Genomic DNA, 11,526 nt, shown 5'->3' with positions numbered 1-11,526 from the left:
TTTGTACACATGCACGTAATCAATCAGTCATCGTACGTAAAACAATAAAATCCTTTAGGTGCCACAGGAGTCTTTGGATAGTCTCTTGGGTAGGCTGAGGGTGGATTTTAGAATCCGTTGTACTGGTTCAAACCAAGGCGGGGTTAAGTGCATTAGTAGAGGGACAGGGAATCTTTGGGCAATGGGTCAACGCTTGGGGTCTGATTCAGTACTTCAAGAACTGGTTACGGCCCTTGAGGACAGAGTTAGCAAGGAAATGTTGAAATTCTTTGGAGGTGGATTAAGAGCTGGGCACAGCCGGGTGGGAGTTGGTTTAGTATTTTTAGGGGGCGGAGTCTGGTCACTTGGGGGCGGGGTTTGCATCGCCCAGGGCGCGGCTAAGGCTCCCAGATGGCCAGTGAGAGCCTCAGGGTCGCGGCTTCCAGCCTGTGCTCAACCCGGCGTCTCTCAAAAGGGTGGAAAGGAAGCAGAGTCCCTGGGACAAACGACTTCGACCCCTTCGGAGAGCCGTCGCAGCCTCCGCAGACCGCAAGTCTTCGTCGTTTGCTCCACGCTTGCGACTCCTGGGCCGCCAGGGACCGCGGAGCTGGGGGGTCGTTCGAGCTGCGAGGATCCGGGCTGCCCGCGAGGCGAGGGGCGGGCGCCCAGGTGAGTGAGGTGGTGGGATGGAACCCCGAGAACCCGCGGTCCTTGGGCGCCAAGGAGCTGGGGTCCAGGGAGAACTGCCGGCGCGGCGAACAGAGAAGAGACAGTCCCAGGAGCAACCGATTGGTGGTAGGATGCGCCGTCGACAGCGGGTGGAGGGTGTCCAGGTAGCCAGGTGAAGGGAATTGCCGCGTCCCAAAGCGATCATGGGATAGCTTTAGATAGAGGAAGCTCAGGCAGGGGAGTGACATTGCTGAGCTGACGCTTCTCTGACCCACCAGGTTCCCCTTCTGCTCAAACACACACACACACCAAGAAGAAGAAGCAGGAGGGGAGGGAAATGCCCATTCAGTTCCCAGTGGGGGTGGGTGGGTGGTAAGGTCACGCAGGGTAGGCAGCAGGCAGGGCTAAGGGAGCAGCTGGGGCAAGACATGCCCATGCCCGCCACACCCAGGCCCGACGGCAGCTTGAGTCTGAGACTCTTCTTCAACCTTCTCCCCTGCCCTCCTGGTTAACCCCTACACCAAACTCCAGAACCTCTTACACAAGGGTCATAATCCACCTTAAACTTCTGCTTGTGAGACCCTGGCCAGGTCACTGGTTGCTCTCTGGATTCCCCTTCCTCCTCTGTAAAAATGGGCTATTTTAAGTCTCCCGCGGAAGCTGGGTAGTCCAGGGAGGGAAACAGGTCTGCATGATACTGGGTGTGGAGCTTGGCTTTTCCGTGCCTCTGTTTCCATAGCTGCAGGATGGGAATGATGATTTGCCTGCCCCCGATTCAAACTGCTCAGGATTGGAGGTGTTTAGAGTTTCAGATTATGGCAGAATTCTGGGTTTTAAGTATACAGGGAGGCATCTGGTGCATGAAACCTAAGTCTAAAGAGGAAATTTGTGTTAGAGAGACTTCTGTGTGCGTGTACAATTTGGTGTGTGCTCAGGTGTTTGTGCACACATGGAGGCCAGAGGACAACCTCTGTGTTGTTCTTCAAGCAAAGTCCACGCTGGTTTTGAAGACAGGGTCTCTCATTGGCCTGGGGCTTGCTGGTAGATGGGGCTGACTGGCTACTGAATCCCAAGGGTCCAACTGTTTCCACCTTCCTTTCGCTTGGATTAGCACAACTTCCAGATCACGTTTTTCCCCAATGGATTCTGGGGGCATAGCTCAGGTCCCCCTGTTTGCAAGACACTCGTTTTACCAACTGGGCTATCTCCACAGCCTATGATTTTTGTTTGTTTTTTTTTTTGTTGTTGTTGTTTTTGCTTTTCAAGACAGGTTTCTCTGTGTAACAGCCCTAGCTGTCTTGGAACTCACTCTGTAGATCAGGCTAGTCTAGAACTCACAGAGATCTGCCTGCCTCTGCCTCCCCAGTGCTGGGATTAAAGGCGTGCACTACTGCTGCCCATGATTCTTACACATTGTATATTCACAGTCCAGAGACAACTAATGTCTTATTTCTATTAGCACCTAGATTTTTACTTCAACTCATAGCCTCAGATCAGGTATAATTTTCCTACTTGGATCATCCTGTCAGTATTCAAAATGTCTCGGATTTTAGGACATTTCAGATCTAGGGTTGGGGTGCTTCCTCACTTTTGAAGATGAAACTAAGAACTGAAGGAAAGGGGGCCAAGTGGTGGCTCTGCCATTCAAAGCACACACACACACACACACACACACACACACACACACACACTGAATCTGAGAGAGAACTGGAGGAAAATTCCTTGGAGCACTGACTATCAATCAAGTGTACTTTCTACTGTTCCCATCCAGCCCTGAGATTCCCACGCCAGCATCTCCAGGAAAGCATGTTAAAATGCACATTGCTAGGGCAACCCCGGGACGAAAGTCTGGGGATAGATGGCTGCTGATGCTGCCCAGGAATCCCACTTTGACTGCAGCAGAGCTGGGTGTAGTGGAGCATTACTGCAATCCCAGAACCTAGAAGAAGAGGCAGGAGAAGCAGGAATTCAAGGTGATCTTTGGTTATATAGCAAGAGTTTGAAGCTATCCTAGGCTATGAGATCTTGTCTGTAACAAAACAAAGCAATCGATAGCTGTTCACTTTCATCAACGAGGGATGCATTCCAAGATTCCAGTAGATGCCTGAGCTGTAGGCAATACTAAGCTGCACGTATATCTTTTGCATATGAAAGTTTTTCTTTGGTAACTCTAAATTAATGGCATCACTACTCCTGTGCCTGGGGCTATGATTTAAACAATGAACATTGCTTGAACTTGAAAATGAGTAACTACCGAGTGGGCAGTGCATACGGCACGGGTCCAGTGGTTAACAGAATGGTTCCATCTTGGGGAAGACAGGGGCGTACTGTGAGATTCCATCACTCTACTCAGAAGGGCAAGCAGCTAAAAACTTTGGACTGCTTATTTCTAGAATTTCCTATGTGATAGTTTCAGGTTGTGGCTCACTGTGGGGCTGAAACTGTGCAAAGCTAACCCTCTGGTTGGGAGTGCAAGGAAGCTCCTCACATGAGCACTGATATAACTCTGAGGCTCTTAGGCAACCTGCCTTCTCCCTACCAACCATCAAACTGGGATCCATTGTGGATGAGAACGGAGGTCGAACTCCTCCCCACTAGCTGAAGTGGCGTCATCCTGGTCAGTGACCACGGCACAGTTTTTCTCACTCACCCACTGACCGATATTCAGGTTGCTGCCAGTGTTACTATAACAACTAATATTCCTTGAATTTTGAAGTGACTGATAAATATTCCAATTTGGGGGTGAATAATTTTAACCTTTCTAGACTAATACAAGGTTTTGCAATACTAATATTGCCGGGACCATCCTGTGTGTGTGTGTGGTCTTAGACACATGTGCAAGTGTTTCTTGGGGAAAACACTAAAGGACTGGATGGCTCTCCAGGTGGCAGGGGTCACCTGTCCCTTTTTATGAGAAGAGTATGGGATCTGGAAGGTCACTTATGGAGTTTGGGGAAAGAAAAGGAGTCAGCTCTGGGGACCTCTCAGCTCTGTATGGCTGGTTTGCTAGGCGACAAGCTCTCTGTTGCGACAAGCTTCAGCTGCCTTCTTCACTATGCCCAGTGCTTCGTAGATCTGCAAGAGCTGGGAGCATGAATTTTGCTCCTGCACATTTCTTCTACGTACCTTTTATTTAGCATAGCATGTCCTGTGTGTGATCCTGCGGGTGCAGTTTTTGTCCTGCTGAAAGGCTTAGCGGCACATTGTTAACCCTTTCCCATCCATTAAGATCTCCTTGAATTTTGAAGTGACTGATAAATATTCCAATTTGGGGGTGAATAATTTTTAACCTTTCTAGACTAATACAAGGTTTTGCAATTTTAATGTGTGTGTTTGCCTGCATGTTTGTGTGTGCCTGGTGCCCTCAGAGGGCATCAAATCACCTAGAATTGGAGTTACAGATGGTTGTTAGCTGCCATGTGGGTTTGTAGAACTGAACTTGGGTCCTCCACAAGAGCGACAAATGCTCTTATCTGTTGAACCATCTCCCCAGCCCATAATTTTTCACATTTTAAGTTGATATATGAGCTACCTTTCCAGTGGCTGGTTCATTTTGACTCTCAATTTGAGGGTACAGTTTGCCATGGTGGAGCACGCACAAAAGCAAGATTGGCTCTAGCTGTAGTGGTAGGAGTCACCACCACCTCCCATCTTCATAAAAGAGCCTAGAGAGGGTAAATAATGTCCCCAAAGTTTCACACCAGTCAGTAACACAGTCTCCCTCAGCCTCCCTTTTTCAAAGCAAGCTTTGGTCCCTGCCCTGTTGCTGTTCTGGGAGTGGAGCGGACTTCTGGAAGTGTAGGTGACAATGGAGAAGAAATCTTTGTTCAGATTTCAAATATGTCCTTGATCTTGGCCCGTGGCCATGGCCACACATCCTGCATGTCAGCATAACTCTGTGTTCCCTGGCTGCTGTTCTCTTAGGACTTGCATGCCCAGTCCCTCGTGTGATGCACTCACTCTGAAGTGCTTGGGCCCAGGAGAAATGGACAGATACATAGCAGTTAGGCCTGAACTTAAGGGCCTGCTTGGGAGCCTGTCTTACACAAGCCATAGCATGCCACGCCAGCCCCTTCTCTCTGACTCAGTCTACCCAGCCGGAAAATAAGTACAAGAACGATAGCATGATAACAACACACACGCACATGCAAAACACATGCTCACAATTTCACAAAATACAGGCCTGTGTTTTCCCAGAAACAGACCCTAGACGAAGTTTCAACTGCAAATAGCTTACTTGGGAGTTGATTCCAGAACCTTTGATAGAGGAGTAGGCAAGAGGGGGCAACCCAGCAATTCCCATCGTGGCTCCCAGAGCCCCATCCCACAGGCCATGTGGATGCAGCACCAGGCCAGGTCAGAGGTGAGAGAACTGGGATGTTGGCCTCCTGCCTGTCAGTCCTTGGTTGAGGGCTGCTCCTGTAGGTGTGGTTTGCTGGCTGTCGGCTTGTGAAGCTCAGACAGAGCAAACACCTGTAGTCACAGAGCGATCTCTATAGCACAGAGGGGCTGGGGCCGGCAGTTGAAAGTCCAACCAGAATGTTCCAGGACGGTTCGGTGGTAACGGCTGGGGACAGGGCATGCACAGCATCTGCTTGCATATACAATGCACAACTGTCAAATCCAAGGCCAGATGTTAGCAGAGGTTACCCAGGTTAGGGAGGGGAGGAGCACGGAGGGAGTGAAAGGAGTGACCTAAAGGGGCCCCAGATTCACTGTGTGTTTCAACTTTTAGCATGCGTGTGCTCATGTCTCAGAGGAGAACAGAGAAATTTCACTGCATTTATCTGTGTTTGTCTATATACACATAAGTGGGTGTGAAAACTAGAAGATAAATTGTGAGAATCGGTGCTCTCCTTCCAATGTGTGGGTCCCAGGGTTCAAACCCAGGTCCTCAGACTTGGCAGGAGGAGCTTTTACCTTCTGAGCCATTTCAACAACCCCAAGAGAAGACTTTTTAAACCAAACATGTGTGCCATAGGATGGAAGTACATTATATACATGTATGAAAATGTCCCCATGAAACCAATGGTTTGTGTAATTAATACCTCCAAATAGAGTGCTCTGAGTCTATACCCTCCTTGGGACTGGAGAGACAGCTCAGTGATTAGGAGCATTTACTGATCTTCCAGAGGACCCAAGTTCAGTTCCCAACAGCCTCATCAGGCTGTAACTCCAGGGGAGCCGTCAACCCTGGTCTGCACAGGCGTGCGTACTCATGTGCACATACCCACATGTACACAGTACATAATTAAAAGTAATAAAAATTAATCTTTAAGATAGTAACACACCCTCCAAAATATAAACTAAACCAGGGCCTAGAGCTCTATCAACTGGAAGATGTGTTCTTCTGGCTTTTCTTTCTTTTTTTTTCTATGTGTGTGTGTGGTGTATATGTGTGTGGTGTGGTTGAATGTGTGGTATTGTGTGGTGTGTGTGTGGTGTGTGTGTATGGTGTATGTGTGAAGAGGCTGGAGGTAGATGTCGTGAACCTTCTTTGATCGCTCTCTACTTTATTCATTGAGGCAGGGTCTCTCAATCAAACCTAGAGTATGCCAATATAGCTAGTCTCCCTACTCAGTTTACACCACAGATTCCCTGTTCCAGCCTCTAAGGCTGAAATTACAGACAGGTTCCCATACCCAGCCAGCATTTATGAAGGTTCTGGTGATCAAAGGCCAATCCTTTGCTTGCATACAACTGCTTTAACCACTAAGCCCCACCTCCACCTCTCTTCTCTTCTCTTCTCTTCTCTTCTCTTCTCTTCCATCTTTCCTTCCTTCCTTTCTCCTTCTCCTTGCCTTTCTTCCTTCCTTCCTTCCTTCCTTCCTTCCTTCCTTCCTTCCTTCCTACCTTTCTCCTGAGGAGAGCCTTGAACTTTGGATTCTTTGGCCTCCACCTCCTGATTGCTGAGGTCCCGGGTACATGCAGGAGCCCTCAGCATCTGTGGGGCTGGGGATGGAGCCTGGGGCTCTGTGCACACTATCTGAACACTCGAGCAGCTGAGCTACATCCTCAGACCATGTTCTCGCGGCTTTGAGGATTGCATCGGAGAGACACGGCTGGGTGCTGGACTTGAGAACAGTGCAGCAGGTGAGAGTAAAAAGTAGCCTGTCACCAAGCTGGCCACCGTGTCCTGTGTAAAGGGGACAACCCGCTCCAGCGAGGAGCACCTGGTTTTGTCAAGAAAAATGAGCAAATTGGAAAGCTCTCCCTAACCAGATACCTTTGTAACTGCTGCCAAGAAACCTGGGTCCCCTGGAAGCCTGTGTCTGCGGATGCCACAGGAATTTGCTAGGTTCACGACGTGTTCTTTATTCCACAGTCTCCTCCTTATTCCCTTGGCTAGGGTTTCTCACAGAACGTGAAGCTCGGCTGGTGGCCCACATGCCCCAAAGATGCCCCTAGCTCTTGTCCCCCAAAACACTGTGGTCACAGATATGTGCTGCCACACTTGGGTGCTAGGGATTTGAACCCAGGTCCTTATGCTTGCATACAAGTGCTTTGCCCACTGAGCCTTCTCTTTAGCCCTCTGGGCTACATTTTAAAGAATGCTTGCATTTTTAAGAGAAAGAATGGAGATGCTCACCCAGGTGGTTTCAGATCTTATCCTGAACTTCTCAAACTGCTGGCCTCAAGACAGATAAAATGAGATTTAAAACATCCCAGGGAAGTTCACAGGTGCTGCTGATCTCTGGAGCTGGCCGGTGGCCTAAGGGTAAAGGCCTAAGAATTTGAATGGCAGTTGAACTAGCCACTGGGGCTCAAGTATCTCACACCAGCTTTCAAACTGGGTCACACTTGGAAGCAGAAGCCAGAATCTTCCTCTAGGTGGTGGAGTCCCTAGATTTCAGGTGACCCAGGGCCTACTGTGCATCCTTTCTGGAGATTTTACTCCACCTGAGAATGAAGGACTGGCCCTCCAAGACTCTTCCAGTGTGCATGGAACTCATAGCCTGGCCAGAGCAAGCTAATTCTCCTAAAGGAGGGGTGTGAGGAGTGAGGGGTGACCCCCAAATGTCCACCAAAGTCAAGTCACATAGAGTAAAGGTGGTCTTCTCAGAATGTAGCCAGGGTGCCTGAGGGACCCTGTACCCCAAAAACTGTTTTAGAGAGGAACTTCTGGTTGGAAAGATGCCCCAGCCCCATGGCTGAGCTGTTCTAAGAACAGAAAGTTCCTCTAAGCAGGCAGTTGTAAGCCGCGGGCCCCACAGCAGTCATTGCCTCCCTGAGCTTCCTTTTTGGGTCCCTCGCTCCCCCACACCTTGTGCAGTAGCCTCTGTTGCTGACCCCAGGAGGAACGACAGGCAGGAGGACTCATGCTCCCTGCTACTGCTCCTGGCTATGGGAATTTCTTCTTAGGGCCTTCATTTCCCAGCCTGAAGAATGGCTTTCTAATCTGCTCTGCTGGCTTACAGCTCTGTATGGTCAGGCTGTAGAGAGAATACAATGTGCTCGCTCCCCAAACTTGGATGGCGGGCCCCTCATGTGCCAGGCACTCATTAGGTACCAATGGCTTCAGTGCCACCAACTTAACAAGATCCATATTCCCCATCCTCACCATCTGCGGACCTGGTAGTTCAGCTTCTCTTGCACCAAAGTCTTCAATCAGAGAAGTTTTGGCTAATCAGCCATTTACTCTTTTTTTTTAAAAAAAAAATATATTTATTTATTTATTAGGTATACAATATTCTTTCTGCGTGTATGCCTGAAGGCCAGAAGAGGGCACCAGACCTCATTACATATGGTTGTGAGCCACCATGTGGTTGCTGGGAATTGAACTCAGGACCTTTGGAAGAGCAGGCAATGCTCTTAACCGCTGAGCCATCTCTCCAGCCTTAGCCATTTATTCTTGAGTGTAAATTGCAACCCCCTCCTAAGTCTTTCCTAAGTTCTGGGCAGAAATCTACACATGGTATTAATAAACAAAAATATAATTCAGATTGGCCCAAGGAATAAAGGAGGTTATTGGAAAGCTCACAAGACCCCAAACTCAAGCCAGGCTGCACTTGCGTTTGGGAATCTGGATGTCTCTATTTTTTGGCTTCTTCTGGCTACCAAAAACATCTCTCCCAGACAGAAGCCACAGACTGATGCTCCTTGGTCAGAACTGAGCCACACCCAGTTTGGTTTCTGTGGCTACAGCTCTGATTGGTCCAACTTGGTCACAGACCTACACTTACACAGGATGCAGGAGACTGGAGCCAAAGCTACCTCAATCCATGAACTGAGCCAGAGAGAGCGGTCCTCAGAGGAAAACTGGGGAGCTGCTCCTAACAGAGACAGACACCACGTAGGAAGAAACTACAGCTGCCTCCCGCAGAGAATGTCTCATTACACTTTGGAGAAATGGAGGCTTGCCTTGAGTCACACAGTGAGCTTTTGGCAAAGGTGGGGTTAGACTTTTAATGCTTTCAGAATTCCATGCCCAAACCATGGATGCTCAAGCAGCTCCATTCCCCTCCTTGGCTTGGAATCTGACAGCGTGACAGCACTTGGAAGTGACCAGCCAAGATAACTGGCTTTTTTTTTTCTTTCTCTCCTATGTGGTACCTGCAGACTTAAGAGGAGAGAGCGTCCTGAGGATGGGCCTAGACACAGTCAAAAGTTCTGAGGCAATGTGGGACTGGGGCACCTTCCGCTCTCAGTGCCTTTTTAGGAACCGCATTAGACAAGAAATGGTCGTGTGGGGGGGTTGGAAAGTTTGTCACAACTTTGTCTCAGGAGACCTCAAGACAAGCCTGAGAATCAAGTGTCTCCTACTTACAGAAAGAAAAAAAATGAAAATCAGAGAGGGAGGGTGACTTGTCCAGTTTCACAACCAGTCTGTGGCAAAACCCAGTACCCAAACTCCCAGGCTCAGCCTTCACTCTACATTGGAGAGTTCAGATTTTAGTGTTTCCTCAAACTGTTCTATAAAATAGAAAGAAAAGAGAACTAATCTCACAGTACAAAACTAACTTTACCCTAATGCAAAATGAGACACATACACAGTTATGTTTCTGAAAAACATGGTTGCAAAAAAGTCTCAATAAAATTCTTGCAAACCAAATTCAACACACTTACCAACCATCCAGATTGACTTCACCCCGGAGATGCAAGCATGGCTCAATGTTCACAAATCAGCAAATGTAATATTGATGCGTGGTTAACACATGGATAGAATTAGGGACAGAAATTGCATGATCAGCTCAATAGATTCAGCAAATGCCTTTAATAAAGTTCAACATCTCTTTGTGATAAAATCCCTGAAGTAACCAGGAATAGAAGGAATAGGTCCTCAACAGAATAAAGGCTTTGTACCACAGACTGACAGTCAATGTGATAGTAAGTAGGGAAAAACTGAAAACATTTCCTCCCAAATTAGGAATAAAATAAGTGTGCCTATTCTGTCCACTTTCATTCAATACAGTGATTCAAGTCTTAGCCAGAGTAATAAGACAAGAAAAATGAACACGAATAGAAAAGGAAGAAGTCAAACCATCCCTATTTGCAGATTACATGATTCTATACTTTTGGGTTTGTTGGTTGGTTTTGTTTGATTTGTTTTAAAACAGGGTCTCTCTGTAGTGCCAGGCTGGCCTTGAACTCTCTATGTATCTCAGACTAGTCTCAAATTCATGATGATCCTCCTACCTCAATCTCTTAAGTGCTGGGTTTACAGATATAAGCTGCTATGCCTGGTTTATGATACTGCACCCAAAAGCTCCTATAAATTCCACCAGAAAACTCTTAGCCCTGATAAACACTTATAGCTTGCATATAAAAAGTCAACATTAAAAATCAGTAGCTTTCCCATGTCTGCACAATGAACTGTAGAAAACTAAATCAGGAAAAAGAATCTTATTCATAGCCGGGCGGTGATGGCACACGCCTTTAATCCCAGCACTCGGGAGGCAGAGGCAGGCGGATCTCTGTGAGTTCGAGGTCAGCCTGGTCCAGAAGAACTAATTCCAGGACAAGAACCAAAAGCTACGGAGAAACCCTGTCTTGAAAGTAAAAAAAAAAAAAGAATATTATTCATAACAGCTTTTAAAAACTACCCAGGAACAAATCTAACCAAAGAGGTAAAAGACCTCCACAGTAAAAAAAACTTCAAGACACCTAAGAAAGAAAATAAAGAAGACACTTCCGTGTTATGGATTAGCAGACTCACTATTGTGAAAATGACTATGTTACTGAAAACAATATACAGTTTCAACATAGTCCTCCATCAAAATCTCAGTGGTATTCTTCACAGAATTGGGGGATAAAACTTTCTTTCTCCCCTTCCCATCAATGACCCCTTTCTTCAGGCACTTCAAGTTAAACACACAAATCTAAAGGTTCAGAGCTAGGACCCTCATGTGAGGGGGAAAGTTTGGCATCTGTTTTTCTAAGTCTAGGAGACAGTTTACTGCCTTGGGTGCAGTGGCAGAAATGGTAGAGGAGTAGCCAAGAGCTTATGATTAGATTTAAAGCCTCTTCTGCAGAAGGAAATGCATGCCTAGTTCATAAGCTCCAGGGGTAAACAAACTTCTATTATTTTGCTAACAGACATTGTACCAAACATCCGTAGATTAATGCCACTCTCAGGTCTCATCAGAGAAGTTTCTCTGGTCAAGGCATGATGGTCAGTGTAGAAATCCACAGTGGATAAACTGAGTATGCACATGTGAAAGAATGGAAATAGATCCTTCTCTCTCCTCCGGATAAAACCAGGTCAAAATGGACCCTCGTGCAAGACATGAAACTGCCAGGGAAAGAAGCATAGACGAGAACTTTCTGGAGAGGACTCCAAGAATTATGAATGAACTTGTGTGAAATTGCTCTGCAGTGGAACTGAGAAAGGTATTTTCCAGCTGTAAGTCAGAAAAGTGATTAGTAGCTATAATATTT

General features: G+C 47.2%; 1 protein-coding gene across 1 annotated transcript in view; it reads left to right on the top strand.

The window, feature by feature from the left end:
- Positions 1–393: 393 nt before the first annotated feature.
- The window catches only part of Hck (HCK proto-oncogene, Src family tyrosine kinase), a 42,404-nt gene continuing 31,271 nt past the window's right edge, over positions 394–11,526 (top strand). Inside the window, exon 1 of the mRNA XM_041670363.1 lies at positions 394–648. The gene's annotated coding sequence lies outside the window, so the exon portion shown is untranslated. The remainder of the gene's footprint in view (positions 649–11,526) is intronic.

The sequence above is a fragment of the Microtus oregoni genome, unplaced genomic scaffold (assembly GCF_018167655.1).
Source record: "Microtus oregoni isolate MIOR12 unplaced genomic scaffold, Mior012 000020F_ref0000438, whole genome shotgun sequence".
NCBI classification, from domain to species: Eukaryota; Metazoa; Chordata; class Mammalia; order Rodentia; family Cricetidae; genus Microtus; species Microtus oregoni.
This window is presented reverse-complemented; position numbering and strand designations above follow the sequence as displayed.